General features: G+C 36.0%; 1 pseudogene; it reads right to left on the bottom strand.

The window, feature by feature from the left end:
• Positions 1–4,482: 4,482 nt before the first annotated feature.
• On the bottom strand, positions 4,483–5,875 carry LOC110595882 (annotated as a pseudogene).
• Positions 5,876–25,066: the final 19,191 nt, after the last annotated feature.

The raw sequence follows: 25,066 nt of genomic DNA, 5'->3' as shown, positions 1-25,066 counted from the left end.
TTGAGCCCAGGAGTTTGAGACTAGCCTGAGCAACATAGTGAGACCTCATCTCTACAAATAAGAAACTAAAAAAATTAGCTGGGTGTGGTGGCACGTGCCTGTAGTCCCAGTTACTTGGAGACTGAATTCAGGAGATCAAGACTGCGGTGAACCACCATGATCATGAGACTACACTTTAGCTTGGGTGACATAGTGAGTCTTCCCACTTAAAAATTTTTTTCCCCAATATTGTTTAAAATATGGTTAAAATTAATTATTAGAAAAAATAAGTATTCTAACACATTTCTAGAAAAAATAAATTAGAAAACAACCATACAAAATATAAACCCACTTCTTATCATTAGACTTAGTAGACATAAAATTACATTTTAATAAAAATAATCCAAAATAATATAACATTGGTGAAAATGTAATTGGAAAAACTATACAGGTTGTTCATTGACAGTGTGATTATTAGCAATTAATATAAGGAAACACTATAACATTTGTCATTTTTTGTCATTCCATAACTATTTCTAACTAAAATATTATGAGTGAAATAGTAAGTTTATAGATTTTGATGCCTATAGAAACATTTTGAATATTCATAGTGTGTATATATATATATTTTGAATTGGAATCTCACTCTGTTACCCAGATTGGAGTGCAGTGGCCGCTCCAGGCCACTGCAGCCTCGACCTGCTGGGCTCCGGCGATCCTTCCACCTCAGCCTTTCAAGGAGCTGGAACTACAGGCGCGCGCTACCACGCCGGGCTAATTTTTGATTTATTGTAGAGATGAGGTCTCGCTAAGTTGCCCAGGCGGGTTTCAAACGTGCGGGCTCAGGTAATCCAGTCACCTCAGCCTCCCAAAGCACTGGGATTACAGGCCGAGCCACTAAGTCCGACTCGTAGTATATATTAATAGAGTTTTTCTTAAGTCAGTGTCTTATTCTGTCGCCCAGGCTGGAGGGCAGTGGCACAAACAAGATCATTGTATCCTCGACCTGCTGGACTCAGGTGATCCTTCCACCTCAGCCTTCCATATAGCTGGAACTATAGGCACGCACCACCACGCCTGACTAATAATAGAGTTTTTAATGTGACAAATGAGCTTGTTTCTTGCTTGTTTGATATATTTAAGCTGGGTTGTATTGATTACAACACTACAAAGAACACTGTATATTAAAATAGATTCTATATTTGGTCACACTAAATCAGTTTCACAAAGGTATGTTGACAGGGATGTTCATATAATGATGCATATATACAAATATGCATATTTAGAAAATCATGTGTTTCCTCTGATCCTTCCAATTCTAATTCATCCCCACAGGGTCTTTCTTGCTTTTCCCTTTCTCTATTTGTCGCTTCCTATATAGCCATATCCCTGATTCCCCACAACTTCAAAACATTAGTTCATTTGCTTTGTTTTATAATTGCTTTCCCTATACCACTTTAAAACCTAAACCAAGTTTAGAATGTTTGCACTTTGTCCCCTTCTGCAACCCTGCCCTAGACTGAGGGATTATAGACAAACAATGAGTTCTCAAAAAACTAAAGATTCCTCCCTCCCTCCCTCCCTCTGCCTTCCATGTAGCTATGATATTCATTTGGAATAAAATTTAACTTTATTTGTTTTACCTTGCTTTCAGATTTTAGTTTTTTTCTGCTTCCGTTCTTAATTATTTAGTTAAATTTTTGAATATATATGCTATGTTTTCAAAAGTAAAGACTATATATATAAACAAATAACTACAAAAGTCACATTGTCTTCTATATGCTTTCTGTGCTATATGCCCTTCAAATGAAACAATTTCACTGGAAAGTTTTTTCCCAAAGATTAGCAGATATATGTATATTAGTTTACTTTTCTTGTTTTCACAGATGGGGCTACTATATATGCTTCCTGCACTTTGACTTCCCCCCCCACTTAGTTATGTCTTGAAGCTCATTCCTTATGAATTCATAGAGATCTTCATTCTTTTTTTTTTTTGTAGTTGCATAGTAGTCTCTTGATTGTATGTAATGTAATGTATTCAACCAACATACTAGGATTGGATACCTAGGTAGTTTCGATATTTTACAATTACAAACCACCTTATAATGAATAGCATTGCATAAATATATATGTATTACTGTTGGAGGTGTATCTTCAGAGTAAAATTTATAGTAATGGGATTAGAACAACAAAGGGTAAATGCAAGTATATTATTAAATTTTACACACAATGAAGCTAGTCATTTAGTATTTTCAAAATACACATTTAAACCTCCATCAATGACTAGTTATAATTTACAATTAATTTAAATGATTACCAATAAACTTCTATGTGCATAGTTTTAATAAAAAGTAAAATCCAAAGTATTTTATCAGACTCATAAGACCCAATGATAATTTTTTGCTGATGTGCAATATCAAGATCTTCACTTTTTTAGTGATAATGTTGTTAGATTATAAAATATATTAATCTAGAGATTTTGCTTTTTTAGACTTTTTCTTTTTAAGCTGGAGTCTCACTCTGTTGTCCAGGGTGGAGTGCAGCAGTGACACAATCACAGCCACCGCAGCCTGCATCTGCTGGGCTCGGGTGATCCACTTCAGCTTTCCAAGTAGCTGAAATCACAGGTGCATCCCAACATGCCTGGCTGATGTTTTTATTTATTGTAGAGACAAGGTCTCGCCAAGTTGCCCAGACTGGTCTCAAACCCCTGGATTCAGGCAATCCTTCTGCTTCCACCTAAGTGCTGGGATTACAGGTGTGAACTACCACACCTAGCTGCTTTTTTAGACTTCTAATTTCATTTTTAAAAAAATCTGACATTGACAAACATATTACATTCCTTTATTTTATAGATGTATTAAGAACATTAAATCTATGAATTATAAAGACAATTAAGCATGTCCCAACCACATTTTTAAATAATTGGGATTAAAATTGTTTAATAAATTGCAGTTACACTAAGATTTCATGTATATGAAATTCATGTAGAGAAATTAAAAAATGCTCTACAGAAAACTGTCCCATATTAAGCACTATATCTTCACATAAAATAAAAATTAAAAAAAAATAAGCTTACATATTATATTATAATAAAGAAAATGGTCCATGAACAGTAGCTCATACCTGCAATTCTCGTACTTTGGGAAGCTGAGGCAGAACGATTGCTTGAACCCAGGAGTTCAAGACCAGCCTGAGCAACATAGTGAGATCTTGTCTCTACAAAAAATTTTAAAAATTAGTCAAGTATGGTGGTACTCACCTGTAGCTTCAGCTACTTGGGAAGCCTAGATGAAAGGATTGCCTAAGCCCAGTAGGTCAAGGCTATGGTGAGAGGTGATCATGCCACTGTACACTAGCTTGGTCAACAAAGTGAGATCCTTAAAAAAAAAAAAGAGAGAGAGAGAGAGAAGAGAGAGAGAGAACGAAAAGAATTTCATTTAAAACTCTAATATTTAAAGAAATCACATTTTTTACTACATCACTAAGACTTTTTTCCCATAACAAGTCTTTCTTAGTTAAAAAAAAAAAATCCGAGTGTTAATTTATCTTTTGGTGCAAGTTTTTTTTTCTTTCAAATTTCCACACATAGCATTGAAAATAAAAACTTCTTAATTTGCATAACTGTCCAAAATATTGTCATTGCAACTGTGCCATCAAAATATATACTAGCCAGGTACAGTGGCTAGTATATTCTTTGAGAGGTGGAGAAGAGAGGATTGCCTGAGCCCAGGGGTCCGAGGCCAACCGGGCAAACTGGTGAGACCTAGCTTCCACAATAAGTAAATAAATAAAAATTAGCTTGATGTAGTGGCATGCACCTATGTAGTTTCAGCTACTTGGGAGGCTGCCTAAATTCAACAGAAAGAAGCTGCAGTAGTCATGAGTGTGCCACTACACTCCAGCCTGTGGACAGAGTGAGACCCTGATTCAAAACAACAACAAAAACCAAAAAAGAATATAGTCAAGGAAACTTTGACTTCAAACTGTTGTCTGTCAATGTAATTCTTAATAGTTTTACAAGTCCTTGGTTGGTTGTGTTTGTCATCAATAAAGTTGGATTTTGTTACATCACCCTTCTGAACAGTTTGTACATACATTAAAATTGTTACCAAGCTGGTGGTATCTTTGCATTCAAGTTCTGAGCTGTATCTGTTCTGTAAGTTGGTCTCTGTTTTTCCTCAGTTTCTGTAGTGTGTTGAACTATGCTGTCATTGAAAAGTGGTACTTGAATTACCTTCTTTGCAGCAGATGCACCTATCAAGTGCACACTTTTGATGCAGTTTTTCACTAATGTCTCAGCATTTGGATTTTTAGTCTTTTGTTTTTATGGCTCTTTTCCATTTATTGCATGAAGGAGTTACACTAGTCCAAGTTAAAAGCAGACCCTAAATGGTTACATTATACAAACTGTGGGTTTTTTAAACATGTGACAAAAGACAGAAAGGAAATTCTACTCATTGCAAGGAAATCCTCACTTAAGCTTCAGTGAGCCACAAGCACTTAAAACCCGTGAAACTTCACCTGATCATCCTTAACCAGTTCAGTCTCTAGGAGGAACTGGCATATGTTCTTGCGCTGGTTACCTGTAGCCGAATTACTTCTGCATATTCTAGATGCTCAATTATAGTACCATTGCAGGCAAATTTCTTCTTAAACACCGTCACTAATTTCTTTTATCGTAATCATCAATGATCCTTGGACAGTAGTTTCTCTATTGAATTTTTATATGGATATAATCCTCAGTGCCAGCAGGAAGCAGGTCATCACCCTTACTTGTATCAGCAAAGGGGTGGAAAGAGTGGAGGTTCTGGATTAGCGGACATACGATATGATTCCTTTTCCTCCATGGAAATGGTTTGTAGAAGGCGGTGGCAGCAGGATAATGCTGGCAGGGGGGACAGAAGCGAGGGGGCTCATGGAGGAGGTTGCTGAGTCCTTGGTGGCGGTTCAGTGAATGGGGCCGGAATTTTAGTCTTAACACCAAGTGCTTTTTAAAAAAAGTCTGTGAAGTCTTGATCTTCAAATGGGAAATATTGAATAGGTATAGTTTATAGTCACAGATTACTGCTAAAAACTAAACCAAATACATGAGAGACAGTGTTTTATTTCTTTGAAATTATTATTTTTTAAAAATTATGTTGTTTAGTGCTTCCACTGCATTCTGAAAAGGTATATCTTGTCCTGTTCACCTCCTCAAAAAAAAAAAAAATGGTGAATCTTATATTGCTCTCAATAATTTAGGCATTAAAAATAAATGGGTGGGGGTGGGCCAACATGGCCAACTGGAGATGTTGGAAGATTGCTGCTCTCAGTAAGAGACTCTGAAGGCGAAATGAAGCAAGTTCTTTGAAAGTCTGCCTAGAAACTCAAGCTGAAGTTTATCAGATGCACACCTGGGATGCAGAGAATGGTTAGATCCAAGCCCCTAGCCACTTTCAGAATCAGCTCCTTCATGAAATCCAGAGAGCATCCTTGGTGAAGGAAGTGGGTGAGTGAACTGGAGAGATTTTACACACATTCCACAAAACTGTGCAGTCCTAGCCAAGGGAGAGACAACCCAAGCCCTCTTCTGGTAATCACTCTGCCCCACCCAGGTGCAGAAAGCTGCCCAGAATCAGGTCAGAGGTACTGTTTGGATCCACGTGGATCCTGGAGGAGTCCAATTCACTGTGAATCCAGACACCATCAACCACCAACCCTCCACCCTCCCCTACCACACAGAGGACCTGGACACACCCTGTAGGGTTGGTCTGCACCTTGTAGGCATTCCAGCTTCCTTCCTCTCCAGTCCCCAGTCTGGGCAATACGCCCACTCTAGGGACTTTTCTCCAAGAGCATGGCTGCTCAACTCATCCCCTTTCAGGTCTTCAATGTGACTTGCCCTCACTGCCATTGCCCATCCCATGGAGCTGGGCAGGAACTAGGAGGCTGTGAACCTCTGTGACTCCTGGCAAATGAGGATACCCGGAGCCCAGGTGAAGCACAGCTGTTCGACCACTGCTAGGTTACATTTTTGTCACTGAGCAATGGGAGTTTTCCCAGCTGTAGGCAGCTCAGCAGTGAACTCAACACCCACTTGTGGACAGAGGGAGAAATGTTCAGTCTTTTCTTTGGTAAGGTAGGTCCCTACCTTCTACCCTGTGCCAGAAAAAAGGACTCACTTAGATGGGAGGAGGCTACCTTAGGCTCACCTGAAAACCTGCAGAGCCATGAGTTGAGCTGTGGGGCTTCTTCTGGTCACCCACCAATCCTGCTGATGAGAAATGCCAGCTGGAGAAGGAGGAGTTAGAGCTCCTGGTCATCCAAGTCCCCAGGTGTTTGTCCTAGAGGGAGGGGAAAGCCCCTGAACTAGAGGAAAGGGCTACTCCCCACTTTCCTCCTACCAGACTGCACCAGTGAAGCTGTGCCAGTTGGTTTTCTCCCAGTTCATCATCTTTTTGATTTTTTATTTTTTGAGTTGGAGTCCCACTCTGTCACCCAGACTGAGTGCAGTGGTATACTCATGGCCACTCTGGTCTCGACCTGCTGGGCTCAAGTGATCCTTTCACCTCAGCCTTCCAAGTAGCTGGAACTACAGGAGTGTGCCACCATGCCCAGCTAATTTTTGATTTATTGTAGAGATGAAGTCTTGCCAAGTTGCGTGGGCTGGTCTTGAACCCCTGGACTCAGGCAGTCCTCTTGGTTCCACCTCCCAAAGTGTTAGGATTAGAGGCTTGAGCCACCATGCCCAGCTAGTTCATCATCTTTACTGCTGCCTCTGCCCCTACCACAGGCAGTCCAAAGGAGGGAAGTCAAGTAAGAAAACGCAAATTTTCACCCTAATAATAGCAACTTTAACACATAAAATATAACAAAACAAAAGATAAAAAGAGAAGAAACTACCTTCACAGATGAAGCAAAAACAGCAATACCCAAACCTAAAACTATTCAACTCACAAAGGAATCTTTGATAGTCCAAGTAATGGAACCTGTTCAGAATGACCTGTCCCTGATAACAGAGAATTCAGATTATGGATGGCAAAGAGACCCAACAAAATTCAGAGCAAGTGAATACCTAAATCAAGCCACAAAAATAGTACAGGAAATGAAAACTGACCATGGCCATCGTAAGAAAAAACAAACTGAACTGGAAATGAAGAATTATTTCCTGGAATTTCAAAACTCATTAGCAAGCTTTAACAGAAGATTTGACGAGCCAGGGGAATCTCAGAGCTTGAAGATCAAACTATTGAATTAACCCAGTTTTACAAAATGAGAAAAAAACTGTGCAACTCCCAAGGCACATATTAATCAAATTTGACAATATGACCATGCAATAAAAAATCTTAAAGACATGAAGAGAGATGAGACAGACTACTTACTAATGGAGATCCATAAGAATTGCAGCAGACTTCTCAGCAGAAACCTTATAAGCCAGAAGAAACTGCAAACCCATTTTTAACATTCTTTTAAAAAAGCAATTACGAAAATAATTTCTTATTCTACCAAACTTAACTTCACTAATGAAAGAGAATTAAAATCCTTCCCAGACAAGCAATCCCTAAGAGAATATGCTACCTCTAGACTGGATCTTCAGGAGATGCTTGAGGAAGTTCTAAACATATAGACAAAAGAATGGTACCACCCAGCACAAAAGCATAAGTAAGCACAGAGATTACAGACCATATGAACCAACCACAGAGCCTAGAAGACAGACTCCTTAATAACAAAAAATAGGCTAGACTCGGTGGCTCAGCCTGTAATCCCAGAACTTGGGAGGGCAAGGAGAATAGATTGCCTGAACCTGTGGGTTTGAGATCAACCTGGGCAACTTGGAGAAACCTCGTCTCTGCAATAAGTAAAAAATTAGCCAGGCATGGTAGCATGTGCCTATCGTTCTGGCCATTTGGAAAGCTGAGGCAGAAGGATTGCCAGAGCCGAGCAGGTCAATGCTGGGGTGGCTGTGATCATACCACGGCACTAGCCTGGGTGATGGAGTGAGACTCCAACTCAAAAAATAAATAAATAACAAAACAATAGGAACAAACCTCTACATATCAATAATTAACTTAAACATTAATGGGTGAACATGCTACTCAAAAGGCATGGAATGGCAAATTTGATAAAGAAACTTGATCTCTCCTGCTGCTGCCTTCAGGAAACTCATGTAACTTCAAATGTTACCCATAGGCTGAAGATAAAGGGTAGGAGAAAGATTTTATAAGAAAGAGTGAGAGTCACTATTCTTAGATCAGATAAAACAGATTTTAAACCAGTAAAAGCTACAAAGAACAGTGAAGGCCACTATGTAATGATAAAGAGTTCATATCATCAGCAAGAAATATCCATCTTTAATGCATACTCATTCAACACAGATTTATAAAGCAATTACTAATTAATCTAAGAGAGAGGACATGGGTAGCCATATAATAATAAGGGGAGACATTAATATGCTGCTAATAGCTTTAGACAACTCATCAAGGTAGTAAACTTACAAAGAAATCTGGAACCTAAACTCAAAACTTAACCAATTAGACTAATTGATATCTACAGAACACTCCATCCAACAACCACAGAATATAAAACCTTCTCAATAGCATGTGGAACATAATCCACGATTGACCACATACTCAGCCATAAATCAAGCATGAGCAAATTTCAAGAAGTTCAAATTATACCAAGCGTCTTCTCAGAACACAGTGGAATAAAAAGAATCACCAGTAGGAACACTCAAAAACACAGAAAATGCATGAATATTAAATAACGTATGCCCAAAGGACTTTGGGTTAACATATAAATCAAGACAAATGAAAAGGTTCTAGAAACATATGAAACAAAGACACAACATACCAACACAACAACCATGAAAGGGATGTTTATACTATTACATGCACCTATCAAGAAAATAGATCTCATAGATCACGGGAGGGGCACACCTCATCAACAAGGGTACCTGCATAATCAGCATTTGTATAACTAACCCTGAATTGTACCCTACATCTTTATAATTAAAAAAAGAAAATAGATCTCAAGAAAACAGGCTAACATTGCAACTAAGAGAACTGGAAAGACATGAACAATCGAATATCAAAACTGGTAGAAGGATAGAAATTATCAAAGTAAAAGTAGAGACAAACAAAATAAGTCTCCCTAAAACTATACAAAAAGTTCGTTCTCTGAAAGGATAAATAAGATTGCCAGACCCCTAGACAGATTAACAAGATAGAGAGAAAGAATGAGAGACAGAGAGAGAAAGAGAAGAGAGAATTTGAATAAACACAACCAGAAACAAGAAAGGTCATGTTACAATCAACTTGGAGGAAATACAGAAGTTTATCAGAGCTTATTACAAATATATGTATGCACATAAGCTAAAAAATCTAACAGAAATGGATAAATTCCTGGCAACACATAACCTCCCAAGATTGAAACAGGAAGAAATAGAGACCCTAAACATACCAGTAACAAGCAAAGAAATAGATTCAGTAATAAGAAACTTTCTTGTCAAAAAAAAAAAAAAAAGCCCTGTGCCAGATGATTTCTTCGTTGAATTCTGCCCAATGTACAAGAAAGACCTGATTTCAGTTTTATTGAAAGTATTCCAAGCAATTGAGAAGAAGGGATCCTCCCTAGTTCATTCTATGAAGCCAATATCAGCCTGATAAACCAAAATGGCAGAGACTCAACAAAGAAAATTATAAGCACACTTCCTTGATTAAATAGGTGCAAAAATTCCCCAAAAGATGCTAGCAAATTGCATGCAACTGCACGTTGCAAGAATCATTCATCATTTACAGGTAAGCTTCATTCCTGGGATGCAAAGTTGGTTCAACATATGCAAATCAATAAATGTAATCTACCCCATGAACAGATGTAAAAATGAGAACCACATGATTATCTCAATAGATGTAGTAAAAGCATTTGATAAAATCCCACATCCCTTTTTGATAAAAATGCTCAAATGCCTAGACATTGAAGTAACATTCCTCAAAATAATGAGTCATCTATTAAAAACCTGTAGTCAGCATCAAATTTATTGGGCAGATGCTGGAAGCAGTCCCCCTAAGAACTGGAGCAAGACAAGGATAGCCACTCTCACCCATCTTGTTTAACATAGTACTAGAAGTCCTAGCCAGAACAATCACAGGAGAAAGAAATGAAAGGTATCCAAATAGGAAAAAAGGAAGTCAAATTATCTCCCTTCCCAGATATGATTCTATACGTAGAAAATCCCGGAGATTCATTCCCAAAAATCCCAGCACTTATAAATGACTTTGTTAAAGTCTTGAGATATAAAATCAATGTGCAAAAATCAGTTGCATTTGTTTACACCGACAACAAGTGGGCCGAGAACCAAATCAGAAACACAATCTCATTCACAGAAGCCACACACACACAAAATAAAATACCTCAGTATTCATATAACCAAAGGAGTGAAAGATCTTTACTATTTGAACTACAAAATATTGCTCAAAGAAGTCAAAGACGATACAAACAAATAGAACATCCCGTGCTCATGAATAGGGAGAATCCATAGCATCAAGGTGTTCATTCTACTCAAAGCAATCTACAGATTCCATGCAATCCCTATCAAAGCACCAGCAACATTTTTCACAGACCTAGAAAGGGAAATATTTAAATTCATATGGAAGCAAAAAGGATCCCAAATAGCTAAAGCAATCTTCAGTAAAAAGAACAAAGCAGGTGGCATCACACTTCTGGATTTCAAACTTTATTAAAAGCTACAGTACTTGCTTGGGGAGACGGAAGTGAGTGGATTACCTGAGCCCGCGGGTTCGAGACACGCCTGGGCAACTTGGTGGGACCTCATCTCTACAATAAATCAAAAATTAGCTGGGTGTGGTAGCACGCACCTGTAGTTCCAGCTACTTGGAAGGCTGAGGCGGAAGGATCGCCTGAGCCCAGTAGGTCAAGGCTGTGGTGCCCTGGAGCGGCCACTGCACTCCAGTCTGGGCAACAGAGTGAGATTCCAACTCAAAAAAAAAAAAAAAAAGGCCACAGTAACCAAAACAGTATGATACTGGTTAAAAAAAAAAATAGGCACATAGATTAATGGAACAAGACAGAAAACCTGGAGCTAAAACCACAGACCTTCAAGCAACTTATCTTTGACAAAGCCAGTAAAAACAAACATTGGACATGGAAACCCTATATAGCAAATGATGCTGGGAAAACTGGCGAACAACAAGCAGATTGAAACCTGACCCCTATCCATCACTGTATACAAAAAGTGTACTCAAATGGATCAGGGTGGTGCTGAGAGCACAGTAGTGCTGAATCTCAGTATCTTTTACTTAATTACTGACTGATCTGAATGTTTATATCCCCCCAAATTTATATGTTGAAATCCTAACTCCCAAGGTAATGCTATTAGGAGGGTGGGAAATTTAGGAGGTGACTAGATCATGAAGGCTATTTTCTTATGAATGGGATGAGTTCCTTTAAAACAGAGATCCTAGAGATCTAGCTAGTCCCTTCTACCATGTAAAGACACTAGGAGAAGAAATCCTTATGAACCTAGACTGGGTCTTCACCAGACACTGAGTTTGCAGGTGCTTTCAGCTTGGACTTCTCAGCCTCCAGAACTGTAAGAAATAAATTTTTATTCTTTTTATTTATTTTTGAGTTGGAGTCTCACTCTGTCACCCAGACTGGAGTGCAGTGCCACTCCTGGCCACCACAGCCTCGACCTGCTGGGCTCCGGCAATCCTTCCGCCTCAGCCTTCCAAGTAGCTAGAACTACAGGTGTGTGCTACCACACACGGCTAATTTTTTGATTTATTGTAGAGATGAGGTCTCACCAAGTTGCCCAGGTGGGTCTCAAACCCGTGGGCTCAGGCAATCCACTTACCTCAGCCTCCCAAGGCACGGGATTACAGGTTGAACCACCGAGACCAGTTAATTTTTATTCTTTATAAACCTTCAGTTTCTGCTATTCTGTTATAACAGCCTGAACAAACTAAGACACTTACTTTATTATTTTAATTAAATTATCTACCTGTATTTTCTCATATGTAAAATGAAAATAACAATAATACTAATAACTTCTCTGAATTATTGATGTAACTATATGAAAAATGCTATTAAAAGTATAAATAAGCTATTCATGACTAGACAAAATTATTTCTCTTAGTGTCATTCTAATGAATTATATGAAATTAGAATATTTGCTTGTTTACTTTTGAAACTGAAACTGTATATAAGCATGTCATCTCATTTTTTCCTTGTAACTGTGTCATGAATATTCATCTATGTTAACCTTTCATTTTAGTTGTAATAAATAAATAAGTTACATTTAATTTTATATTTATAATTTGGCCATATACAATTTTAAAAGTCACCTCCTTCCTATACCCCTTAAAAAGTTAGAAGCTGCAGGTATGAATGAATAAGGGTGACTTTTCATAATGGATATGAATTAAATTCTAAAACTATAATAATTAAAGCTCTATGATGCTGGTTTGAGAAATGAAGAGTAGACAAACAAAACCATATAAAACTCTGAAACAGAGCCCTAATGTTTATAAATTTTTGATGTACATGTTTATATACATGATACAAATATTAGTACATGTTTATGATATGTTATCATAATGTACCTAAGTGGGACACTATTCAATAAATACCGCTGTGTACTGTTATACTGATATAGCTCAATGGCCCCAAGAAGTTGTTTGAATAAAATAGATGTACATTTCTTTCTCACAAAACAACACCAAAGCCTCTGGTCTAGGTTGGATGGTATTTGTGTTTCACATAGTTATTTGGGGATTCCAACAGTTTCTATCTTTTGACTTTACCATATCTGTGTGTGTGTGTGTGTGTGTGTGTGTGTGTGTGTGTGTGTGTGTGTGTGTGTGTGTGTGGTGTGTGTGTAGGGCTAGATAGTAAAAATTGTAGAAGTTGGGGTTTCTGTTGCAGTTACTCAACTCTGTAATTGTAGAGTGAAAACATCATAGACCATATAGAAATAAATGAGTGTGGTTATATTCCAATAAAACTTTTCTTTTAAAATTTAGTTTTGAATTGACAAGTAAGAAATCAAATATGGTGTGTAACATGATGTTTTCATATATGCATACATTGTAGAATGGCTAAATCATGCTACTTCACATATGTGTTATCGTACACTTTTTTGGTAGCGATAACACAATTTTACTCTCTTAACAATTTTCAAGTAGACAATATATTATTATTATTAACTAGAGTCCTCCTGATGTACAGTAGATCTCTTGAACTTATTCTTCCTATTTAACAAAAAAAAACTTGTGTTATTTGACAAGCATCTCCTGAGTCCTCCCACTACCCACTGTTCCAGCCCTGGCAACCACCATTTTACTCTGTTTCTATGAGTCTGACAGTTTTAAATCTTACATAGAAGTCAGATCTTATGGTATTTGTCTTTCTCTGCCTGTCTTATTTTATTTAACATAATAGCCTTCAAGTTTATTCATGCTGTTGCAAATGACAAGATTTTGTTTATTTTTAAGATTGACTAGTATTCTGTTCTGTATATATTCAACATTTTTTAATCCATTCATTAATTAATGAACACAGGGTGGTTTCATATCTTGGCCATTGTGAATAATGCTGCAATGAATACGGAAGTGCAGATATCTCTTTGGCATACTAATTTCTTCTTCTTTCTATATATACCCAGTAGTAGGATTCCTGGATCATATGGTATTTCTAGTTTTAGTTTTTTTTGAGGAAAATCCGTACTGTTTCTCATAATGGCTATACTCATTTACATTTGCTGTATGGGCGTTCCCTTTTCTCCACATCCCTTCCAACCTTGCCATCCTGATATTATTGATAATAGTCATTCTGACATGTGTTGAGAGGTGAGACATTTAAGAGGTAATTAGGTATCATGGTATTGGGTTCATTATCTCTTGGGTGGGCTTGTTAGGAAAACAAGTTCAGTCCTCTGCTCTCATTCTTGTGATCTCTTGCTCTTCCATTCTTCACCATAGTATGACACAGAAAGAAGGTCCCCACCAGATGCCAGCACCTTGATATTAGACTTCCCAGTCCCCCAAATGGTGATAAATTTCTTTTATTTATAAATTACCCAATCTGTGGTATTCTATTATATCAAACTAATTCTGTTAAAGTGGATTAAGATAATTAGTGATGTTGAAATTATTTTTATATACCTGCTGACCATGTGTATGTCTTCTTTTGAGAAGTGCCTATTCAGGTTCTTTATTTTTAAAATTGGATTATTTGCTTTCTTATTATTCAGTCACTTGAGTTCCTTACCTATTTGGATATTAACTCCTTATTAGATATATAGTTTGAAAACATATTCTCCTATTCTGTTGGTTCTTTCTGGACTCTTGACTGTGTCCTTGGCTGTGCAGAGCTTTTCAGTTCCATTCAATCTATTTTTTGCCTCTGTTATCAGAATTTTGGAGTCATATCAAAAAATCATTGACCACACTAGTGCTATTAAGCTTTCCCCTGCATTTTTTTCTGTAGCTTTATAGTTACAGGTCTTACATTTAACTTTTTAATCCATGTTTAGTTGAGTTTTGTAAATGGTATGAGATGACGGTCTAATTTCATTCTTCTGCATGTGAATATCCAGTTTTCCCAGCACTGTCTATTGCAGACACTGCCCTTTTCTCATCATGTATATTTGGCACTTTGATAAAAACAAACAAAAAAACAAACAAACAAACAAACAAACAAAAAACTTGATCCTAAATGCATGGATTCATTTCTGGACTTTCTATTCTGTTCTATTGGTCTATGTGTTTGCTTTTATGGCAGTACTATGTTTTAATTACTATAGCTTTGTAGTAGATTTTTAAATTAGATGGTGTAACACCTTCAGCTTTGTTGTTTTTTCAATAAAACTTTATTTACAAGCAGGAAGCATTGTAGCTTAATGGCCCTTGCTCTATAGCCTTGTCTTGTTCTGTTAGGTTAAGGCTTAGTCACAGGCACATCTGTATTCCAGCTTGCAGGAAAGAATCAGCATGGAGGATTTCATGCATGATTTCTGAAGTCCCATGCACGTAAGTAACAAATATCACTCCTGATTCCATTTGGTGAAAATTTAGTCCCATGTCTACAGTGAGTTGCAAAGGTTGCTGGGAATGTATTCCAAAGTATCCAGTTACAAATCTTGTGCTGTGGAAAAAGGAAGAATATATGTTAGGGAACTACTGAGTGATTCTACCAAACTGGTAACAAATAAATTAAAGATAACTATGATTTTATAATAAATAATGTAAATAAATATTACTAGAGAACAAAAATATAATATTTTACATATATATACAACAATATAATATTTACAGATATAGATACCTGTAAATATAATATTTTACATATATAACAAAAATATAATATTTACAGATGGGGTCATTGTACTATTACTAGTGATTATAATATAACAACAAATAATTGTCATATTTATTTGTGTCCAATACCATAGTAAATGATTTATAATCTTTATTTATTTTATTCCTAACACAACCCCAAGAAAGGGTACATCTATTGTCACCATTTTTCAAATAAGTGCCTTCGTTTTAATGAGTGCAAAGACTAGCATGAAATTTGTAACTGTTTGAGTCATGATTTCAAACCAGATAATCCTGTTTTAAAGCTTATGCTCTTCACTAGTAGATAATCAAAATAAGAACACGTTTGTGCAGAGTGGGTATGTTTGTTTTTTCCACTTGAATGAGAGATTGTTTAAGGCTCACTCTATTATTCATTTTGACTCTCCAACACATTGCCTGGTCTATATTAGTTCTTTAATAGGTAGAATAAATTAATGAGGATATGAGTGATTATACAAATTTAAAGAGGTTAAATGCTAGCTAAAGTTCACCTAGAAAATAGCAATAATGTCAGGCCATCTTAACTTCAGCTGTTTCCTATGTCAGTCTGTTATAACATCAGCAATTAGACTCCTTGTTTCTGGACTGTAGAGTTGTGTTTGTGTTGTCCCTTGCTAGAGCAGAAAAGCAGAGACTGATAACATTGATTTGGACCTCTTGAGATTAGATTCTTGATCTGCCTTCACCACGGGCACGTTATTTTTTATCTGTGATCCCAGTGTTTTTTTTTTTTTTTTTTCTTTTGACTTTGTTTTGAAAAATGAGAAAAACAATATATATCACACAGGGATGTTGTTATAGATAGAATATTTATGTCTTGTCCAGATTCATATGTTAAAGTCCTAACCCCCAGTGTAATGGTATTTACAGATGGGGTCATCTACAGGTAATTAGGGTTAAATTAAATGATAAGGATGGAGTTCTCATGATGGGATTAGTGGCTTTATAAAAACAGGACGAGATCCAAGGAAAGGCCATGTGAGGATAGAGAAGGCAGCTGTAGTAGGCAAGTCAGGAAGAGGACCCTCATCAGAATTCAAGCCTGCCAGCATTCTGATACCAGTTTTTTAGCCTCTAGAACTGAGAGAAATAAATGTCTGTTGTTTAACCCTTTAAGCCATCCATTCTATTGCTTTTTTAAATTTTTATTTTTGAGTTGGAGTCTCATTCTGTCTCCCAGACTGGAGTACAGTGGCATGCTCCCGGCCACCGCAGTCTCGACTTGTTGGGCTCAGGTGATCCTTCTGCCTCAGCCTTCCAAGTAGCCAGAACTACAGGTGCAGCTACCACACCCGACTAGTTTTTGATTTATTGTAGAGACAAGGTCTTGCCAAGTTGCCCAGGCGGGTCTCAAACCCGCGGGTTCAGGCAATCCTCCCGTCTCGGCCTCCCAAGGTGCTGGAATTACAGGCTGAGCCATCAAGTCCAGCCTATTGCATTTTTCTATGGCAGCCTGAGCTGACAGATGGCACTGAAGATTTAGTAAGATAAGTAGTAAATGTTTGATACATTTCCAAGTACATCATAAAGACTCAATATATACAAATCTTATTATCCCAGGCATGTAACAGAATATATGGCACACGATAAGCACACAATAGGCCATTTGGTATCATTCTATCTCTTCTCAAACTGCTACCCACCCTCTTGCTCTCTAAACAAATTGGCTGATCTGAGACTTCCAGAACCTACAGAACTTATTGCATCTTAGTATTTCCAAGTATTAGTGTTGATTATTTGCTCAGGTCTCTTAAGTGTCATACTCTTTGAGAGGTTGTCTCTCATCAACCTATCAAAAATAACCCTGATCACACTACTACTTCTTGCTTCATTTCTCTTCATTCTACTTAGCAAAAACTGACGTTTTGATATATATGTTTAGTTATTTGTGTTGTGTTCCTCTTGCATATAGGAATGAGATTCACAAGGGCAGGGACTATCTTCAGTGCTGAGAAGAATACCTGGCTTATAGCATTATTAAACTTATTTTTGAATGATTGACTGAAAGGAGTTGAATAAGAAAATTCTGCTAGTAAACATCAACCTGTAGAACTATGTGGTAAAATCAAGCAATGTGTATATATGTATCTTATTACAATTGTAGCATTCTGGAAAAAAAAGTTTGTCATGTTATAGATGAAAAATCAGATAGAGGTTTTGAGTAACTCTTTCTCTGTTGCTGTCACATCTATCCTTTTTGTGCAAATAACACATTCCTTATATGTATTTTTCTATCTCACCAAAACCAAACAAATAATGCATATTCTAAATTAAGTATATGAACCCTGAAAGGGATAAAATATTAACTGTAAGTTTTTTGCAGACTGAATTCTAAAAAGTAAATACTAATGATAGTTTTTGTGAAAAAATTAGTTTCTGAAATGTAAAGATTTATAAAACTTAAAAAAATCAAAATACCGCATTTCACATAGGTCTTCCAACTGTCTTTATCTGAAGAAATTTTAGTTATTTTTATTTAGTCATACTAATCTTAGATGGATAGGAAGTGGCTAATAATAAAAAATTAAGCTTCATAAAGTATTGGTATATTTATTACACATATATCCAACGATGACAATCAATGTGGTGATTCACATGTAGGCAATTTATGCTCTAGAGAACAATTAAATCAAGTGCTACAACTTGGAACTTCCTGTTATGCATAAACCTGTAGAACCATAACTTTCTGGATAATTCACCTTCAAGTAAAGCAAAATGAAATGTGTGAGTAATTAAAGAAAATTTTCTTCTGCTAGCGTTTACCCAAAGAAATTATTTCAGTTCTATGATTGATTTTGCACACATCTTTAATATCGAATTAGTAAAATCTAGTAACTCTACAAAAGCTCATGAAAGTGATAATTGCTTCTATATTTTCCAGTAGGATGTTAAGAAGATTATTTAAAATTACTATTATGCCGCATGGATTTAATTTCTTCTATGTTACTTTTGCTGCTTTAAACATACTAGCTGTTGCAATGTTTACATGCTTTCTGTAAAAAGACTGATGTGACTCATCTCTCAGTCTCAAAAATGTCAAACCAAAACAAACAAATCTTAATCAAATAAACTAATAAAGTTATTACTGATTTTATGGAATTAGGTAATTCTAAATCAGAACTGGTTGCAACAAGTTGTGTGAACTTTTCCATCTTATGAACATAATTGACTAAGTGGTTATGAGAGGCATAAATTATACTTCTTATGTGGGTATTGCTGGGGACTTCTTTGCTCTGAAGTACACAGAATTTTATAATCATGTTCAGAGCCTCACAAAACTAATAAGTCTCATTTTCTACATGTCTGAGATCTTGCTCTCTGTATAAGATCTTAATTGGGTCATTCAAAATTCAACATAATATTTATATTATTCCTGAAGAAGTAAACATAAAAATAGAGGCTTAATTTCAAATGCATTGACATACCAAAACTGAAACCAAATTTTTTGAAGGTGGTATAGGGCCTGATATATGAGGAGGTATCAACAGCAACAACAACAACAACAAAACAGAATTTGTTTATTTAAAAAATGTGTATTTATTCTTACATGTTTAAATTTCAGTCATCTTCAAAGTACTCTTTGTTTGATGCAATACATTTATCAAGACACTTTCTACTGCTCAAAACAGTTTTTGAACTCATGAATTTTGATGTCTTTTGGTGTTTCTACTGTTTGTTTGTTTTACCTTTTCCACATCAGCAAAATGTTTCCCTTTGAGGACTTTTTCATCCAGAAAATGAACAACAACAAAAAATTGTTGGGAACGAGATCTGGTGAATAGGGAGGCTGGGGCATAGAGGTCATGCCATTTTTGCTCAAGAACTGCTGAACACTCAGCGCAGTATGGGCAGGCACACTCATAAATTACCACCATGAAATGGGCAAACAGTTGAAAGACTTCAAAAAACTTCACTGAAGCCAAATGCAGCTGACACACTGACACCAGTGGTTCCTAGAATGCTTATCCAGTGAGGGAAGCCTGTACTACAAGGGGCTCATCCTCCAAAAAATAATTCTTTTGGGGGTGGGGAGTCTCCCCTTGTATAACTTGATTCAAGAAGAAATTTATAGGAAGATTACAAACAGTGCTGACTTGTATACTTAAATATTGTTTTCAAAAATTCCCTTTTCTATTTTCCTGAAAGCCTGGTCCTTTGGAAAATATAACTTTTTCTGTGTTATTGGATATTCAGTTTTCATTTTGAGTTTATATTTTATGTTATATCTTGTCTAGACCATTTTTAGACCTAATTTTTAAAAATATTAAAATGAAACATAAACATTAACTAAGAAATATTTCCTTAGAAAGCATAAAAATGATTGTCATTCCAGAATGATATGCCAAATTTATTCCTAGCCTTCAGGAGATGATAAAATGAACATTCTATATAAAAGCCATATATAATAAATAATATTTTATCTAGTTCATGTTTAAATAGGCATCAAGTCTCCAATATATACAGGACAGATTCAATTAATTCTAATTAATTAATTAATTTGGTCATTTACCAAGCTTCTGAAGTGTTTGGAACAGATTCTAAGGCTCTATATTATAACCACGGACTGTTCTGCAGTGCAATTATGAAGAACACCCATGCGCATTTGGTTTTTATATTTACATTTTATTTTATTTCTATTTTTTTGACTGGGGGTTCTCATTCTGTCCCCCTGACCGGAGTGTAGTGGTTTGATCACGGCTCACCACAGCCTCAACTCCCGGGGCTCAAGCGATCCTCCCACTTCAGCCTCCCAAGTAGCTGGGACTACAGGTGCACATCTAATTTTTAAATATTTTTTTTGTAGAAAGACAGTCTCCCTATTTTGTCTAGGCTGGTCTTGAACTCCTGGGATCAAGCAATCCTTCTGCCTCAGCCTCCCAAAGTGCTGAATTTACAGGTGTGAGCCATCACCCCTGTGACACTGGTTTTAAAATTAAGAGCTACATCTCTTACATGCCACAAATCATGAGAAAGTGAGAAGATGAGGATTCGCATTAATGTTCTGGCACCCTGTTTCTTATTTGACACAATCAGGTAATACCTTGACTTGTCAGGTGACCATATAAGATCCTCTGTCTTGGCCTTAAGATAGAAGGTAGGTTAGAGTCTACCATGACTATTTCTTTCTACACCTCTGAGGTAAATATTTTAGCATTATTATTTAAATAAACTGAAATTGTTAAGAATGAGATAGCCAGTAATAGAGCCAGAATTAAAATCTGAGTCTCTGTGGCTCTGATGGCATTCTTCTAGATTTTACTATGAATTATTTGAGAGAGAGGTAGTGTCTTATAGAGGTTAAAACCTCCTTGGGACCTGACATGGTGCAATGAATCTAATAGATAGATCTTCTAACTGTCTCTTATAGATATTTCTGAAGAGGCGTGTGGGATATCTGAGGTGGGGATGGAGGGCGGTGGGGTTGGGGGTTGTTTAGGTCTAGCTGGGCAAAGGTATATTTTCTCACAAGAGCATTGCCATAGAGTTGAGTAAAGCCTTTATTGGAGACACGGTTGCAGCTGTGTGTGTGTGTGTGTGTGTGTGTGTGTGTGTGTGTGTGTGTGATGTACAATGTGAGATAGATAGATAGATAGACAGCTGGGTGAAGAGATATCTTCTTATAAGATCATTGCCACAGAATGAAGTAAGACCTTTATTGAAGATAGTGATGTGTGTGTGTGTGTGTGTGTGTGTGTGTGTGTGTGTGTGTATTATGTATAAGGTGTGTTTGGATGCATAGATAGAGAGAGAGAGAGAGAGGGAGGGACGGAGGGAAGGGAGGAAAGAAGGGGTGAGATGATGTTGCTTGCAGTAGAGGACAAATTAGAGAAAGATGCTAATTTTGAGGAAAATATGAGTTATTCAGTTATATTTTAAGAGTAGCCTGCTCACTGATAGGTAGTTAGGATTAGACATATACATTTAGGAGGTAATAACAAAAGTAACTGCTCCTATTGTATATAAGATCACAGAGTTAATGTGTATATACATATGTAAATAATAAATCTGACAGAGTTAAAGGTCAAGATTTGATTTACGGATGGAAGGAAAATGTAAAACCCAACTTAGGAGATGAGTAAGGAAGAAGATAATCAGAAGAAGGGAGATGGTTATTTGTTTATATTTAATGGTCTAATCTTTACCTACTTCTCATGAAAGAAGAGTTGTTAAATTGAAGTAAGCCTTTAGAATAAAGAGGCACTGAGACTGATTTTTAAAGGCTATATTTTCTCAAAGGAAGCAAGGGTAAAGTTTTAATAATATCTATCCAAACAACAACAACAAACAAACAAAAACCTGTTTTGCCTTTGAAAACAGGCAAAATTTTTTTTAAAAGTCCCCACTGTCTTGTAAGATTCTTGAAGACAGGAATTGCTACCTTCTTAATTTCTTTGTTTCCTAAATACATGGTCCATGTGGTGCATTTACTGAATTGCATTATACTCCTGTGGAAGGAAGAAATAACCCCCATTTACAGGTTGGCTTTCAGGGGCATAGTTTATGTTGCTGAAACATGGTATCTGGGTAAAAGGTGAAAACACAGCTTTCATCTCTTGTGTGTTTTTAAAATAAAAAATAAAAACTAAAGATAATAATAAAAACTCAGAAAAATGATGCACTCCCTTGTTCTATTTTGTTTTGCTAATTGATTTTTGATATTTTAACTACTATTTAATAGATATTAATGAAAAAATGTGGATTATCCTTAGAAGTATGTATTTTTAAGGGTCAGTAATGGGATTTATCTCAGGCAATAAAAATTATGAAAAAAGCTATTATACTTCTATTTTTATATTATATGCAATATTAGCTCTTTTTCATTTTTTACTTGCCTACAGTGACCACATTCATTCAAGATTCATTCAGCAAGTGTCTTCTGTCTGTCTGTTTCTCTCTCTCTCTCTCTCATCTGTTTATCCACACATCTATCTCTTATCTCACTCTTCTAGGCAGAGTGGGATTATATAAATAAAGATTATTCTTATTTCCTAGTAGGAAGGAACTTTCTATTATGTAGGCAAATGACACACACATAAAATTAAATAGAATGTTGGCTAAATAATACCAGAAGACTTTCTTTGAAAAACTTGTCCATGGCGGGTCTTTCTGTCGTGATGCTTCTTTTTCTCTTCTTTCTCTAATAAACTTTGCTTGAAAACTTAAAAAAAAAAATCAATCATACCTCAAAGCAGTGTATGACTGCATCTCTCTCTAGTCAGTATAATAATATAACTTGTCTAGATTTCTTAAGAAGAGATCACTGTGGCTTGCTAAAATTACGAAACCTAATATATGTGCAGAATTTTAAATTTGTTGTAATCTTTCTCTTTATGAAGAAAAATCTCTGCTTTCTCTGTGCTAGACTACATAAGATATAAAAATAGTTGATTTTTTGGGTGATAGGATTCTGAATAATAAAAAATTTATTCTAGTTTTGACATCATAAGTCCTAGCTTCATATTTGCCTGCTTAGTAGTATTCACAAATGACTTGTGTGCTTTGACTTCATATTAGCTAAGGGAAGTAAATTCTGCTATACCTTCATGTGAAATCCAGGAACTAATTTGTGTATATGTTCACTCCAAAACAGTCTATATATTTGTGCATTTACTCATATACTCATCTATCATTATTTCCTATTAATTGCTGTGATCCAGACACTGTTGGTCTGATGGCAGTACAAGCACAGACAAGCACTTATCTGCAGAATGCTAGCCATCTAGAAAATCTTTCCATTTCTGGACTATGCATAGAGTTCAAAAGAGTTGTTGTTGTTGTTGTTGTTGTTGTTTGAATAACATAAATTGTATCTTAAAGTTATTCACATACCAACTAAAAACTATATACCACCAGACAGAGTTATGTAGTAAATTGTCTTTTTTTTTCTTCATTATATTTTATACTTTTCAGAGTAATTATGTTTTTTCCATGAGAATTCACTTGGCTTTGAGGTCTTATGGATACTAATTAACTTGTCCTGTGTTATGATCCTGTATACAGAAAACTTAAATGAATACATAGCTTCTGAAGGGAACAATAATCTCTTTAAATACATAAAGTATATACACAAAGTTCCTGAAAATGATTAGTAACTGAGTGGCATGAAAGAGTTAATATAGGTTTCTACAGGTCTAATTAATAAAGACATTATCTACCCTGTATTGAAAAGATAGACATGGTTTTCAGTTCTGTTTCATGTCCATTTATGTGAGGAGACTGACAGATACTTATTTCTTTTAATTCAGTTTACCATTTAATCTATAAATGCAAACTATGTTAAAGATGTTTGAAAAAAATAAATTTGAAAAGCAGCATTAACCTCCCAAACCAACTGAAGGTGCTCAAAAGACAATAAGGGTGAAATTTTATTATACAGACTTCAAGTGGGCTTTTAAAAAATCTATTGCCTTTCCAACTAAAATGATGAATGCTGTTCTGATTCTAATTGACAAGTGTTATATATAAAAGCGTACTTGCCTTCATTCTTATCAAAACTGTTGGGATTTCCAATGAAAGGACAATATTATGTGGGTGGAAACTTCTCAGAAGAATAGAAAACTTATCAGTATTTACTTAGGTTCTATTACATTCAGAGCCATAAAAGCAACTACACTCATAAATTTATAGACAGTCAAGGATATTGCCTCTTCCCCAAAGAGGCCAGATATTAAAGGAGTGGAGTGAATGAGTTCAAATCACGAAGTGGTTTCAATATTGGAACAGTTTTCTCCCTTCATATTTCAACTTGTAGCCAATATATTATGAAGAATCACTGGTTAGCTGAGTTTTGGGGGTTGGGAGTAGAAAATAATCTTCACCATTTTTTCTTACAAGTTTTATTTTATTTTTCTTCTATAATTAGTACCTAATAATTATATTCACCCATTAATAAGTTACGGTAGGTTAATGATTACCACACTTGTACAAATAGTTTTTTTTTTTAATTTCAACTTTGCAGATAAAGAAACAGAGGCTTATAGAAGTTAATAATCTTGTCCCAAAACTCACAGTAGGAAAAGACTTAAGTCTCGATCTTCTTAGTTTCTACTTCTGCTATAGCAAATTAGCACAAACTGAATGACTTAAAACAACACAAGTTTATTATTTTATAGCTCTGGAGGTCAGAAGTCCATAAAGAGGTCTCACTGGACTAAAATCCAGGAGCCAGTAGAGTTGTATTTCTCTGGACACCCTAGAAGAATCTTTTTCTTTGCCTTTTCCAAGTTCCAGGATCTTCCTCCATTCCTTGGCTCCATTCCTTGGCCCCTTCTTCAATGTTCTATTGTCAAAACCAACAATTCTGTCACTCCAACCTCTGCTTCTGTTATCAGGTCTCTTTTCTGACTCTTCTGCTTCTGTTCCATCTTTTGAAGACCTTTGTGATCATATCAGGCTCATCTATATAATCCAGGATAATTTCTGCTATTGTAAGACCTTTCTTTATTACACCTACAAAATTACTTAACATATTCACAGTTTTCAGGCATTAGGCATCTTTGGAAGACCATTATTCTGCCTACCACAAAAAAAATGGAAGATCTGGGTTAAGTGTAATACAGTTGTATGTATATATTAGTATCCCTTTTCTGTGGGGGATACCTTCTAAGATACTAAGTATATGCCTGAAACTATGGATAGTACTAAACCCTATATATACTAAATTTTTACCTATACATACATACTTATAAAGAAAGCTTAATTTATAAACCAAAGTAATAAAACAATTA

Source organism: Carlito syrichta, unplaced genomic scaffold (assembly GCF_000164805.1).
Source record: "Carlito syrichta isolate Samal-C Ts95f unplaced genomic scaffold, Tarsius_syrichta-2.0.1 Scaffold305058, whole genome shotgun sequence".
Taxonomy (NCBI): domain Eukaryota; kingdom Metazoa; phylum Chordata; class Mammalia; order Primates; family Tarsiidae; genus Carlito; species Carlito syrichta.
The sequence above is the reverse complement of the archived record's forward strand: the minus strand, read 5'-3'. Positions and strand labels throughout refer to the sequence as shown.